Source organism: Pseudophryne corroboree, chromosome 7 (genome assembly GCF_028390025.1).
Source record: "Pseudophryne corroboree isolate aPseCor3 chromosome 7, aPseCor3.hap2, whole genome shotgun sequence".
Classification (NCBI taxonomy): domain Eukaryota; kingdom Metazoa; phylum Chordata; class Amphibia; order Anura; family Myobatrachidae; genus Pseudophryne; species Pseudophryne corroboree.
In genome coordinates this window covers 273,866,183-273,867,122 of record NC_086450.1, presented here as the reverse complement: position 1 = coordinate 273,867,122, position 940 = coordinate 273,866,183, and the positions used below count along the sequence as shown (strand labels likewise).

The following is a 940-nucleotide window of genomic DNA, read 5'->3' as shown; positions in this document are numbered from 1 at the left end:
TTATGTTTTGGAATTGCGTCGGATTAGGGTAACTGTGAATATATAAAGATATTATCTTTTCAGGTGCACTAAGTTTGGTTACCATTCAGTGGTGCTCCCATGAGTCAAAAATGTATTTAGAGAGAAAATACCAAATAAGAGGAAATGGAAAAGAAGTAGACTCTTTTTTGGGAGCACTCAACCTCAGAGGAACTGAGTATATCAATATCTTATACTGATAAAATCATGATTTTAATAGTTTCTTAATAAAATATATAGAAGTGTCGGAGTTCAATAAATATGTGATACAAGACTATTGTGCAAAAATATTAGTATCAATTAAAGTAAATAGTAAGCAAAAATTGCTATAGTATAGTGTAAGCCGGAAAATTTGTCAAAAGGATGTCACCTTCTAGTCTCAATAGTGTCCGTCAAAAGAGTATATGACCTTCATTCATACTGCAAGAATCCCAAGTGGAAAAAATAGTTGCAGAAAATTAAATCATAGGTCATATGGATCCGAGTACCTATCTGTGACTTGAAATTGGGCAGCAAAATTTATTTGCAGTACCAGGATGTTCCAAGGTGGTCTCCCATCCAAGTACTAGTCCGGCCCTCCACTGCTTAGCTTCCAAGATCGGAAGAGATTGGGCATCTCCGGTGGGGTATGTCCGCAATTTTTTAAGCTAGCCCTTTCATTTGTCACCTTGAGTAGGGAATGGAATTGGTCATATTTTCCACAAGAAAAAAAAAGGGGGGGGGGGGGGAAAGAACGGACACACATGTGACAATTAGGCTCAAAATATATACAAATTGGATATGGCAATTGTGTGGCAAGAAAATATCAAGGCCATAGATATCCAAACAAGGTAAATCCATCCTTATTTATACAGTACTGTACACCAGTCAATTGTGAGTGAATCATAAACTCATTCTTATTTGTGCTGTCTAAATATGTCAA

General features: G+C 36.3%; 1 pseudogene; it reads right to left on the bottom strand.

Annotated features, from left to right (window-relative positions):
• Positions 1-538: 538 nt before the first annotated feature.
• Positions 539-658, bottom strand: LOC134947041 (5S ribosomal RNA; annotated as a pseudogene).
• Positions 659-940: the final 282 nt, after the last annotated feature.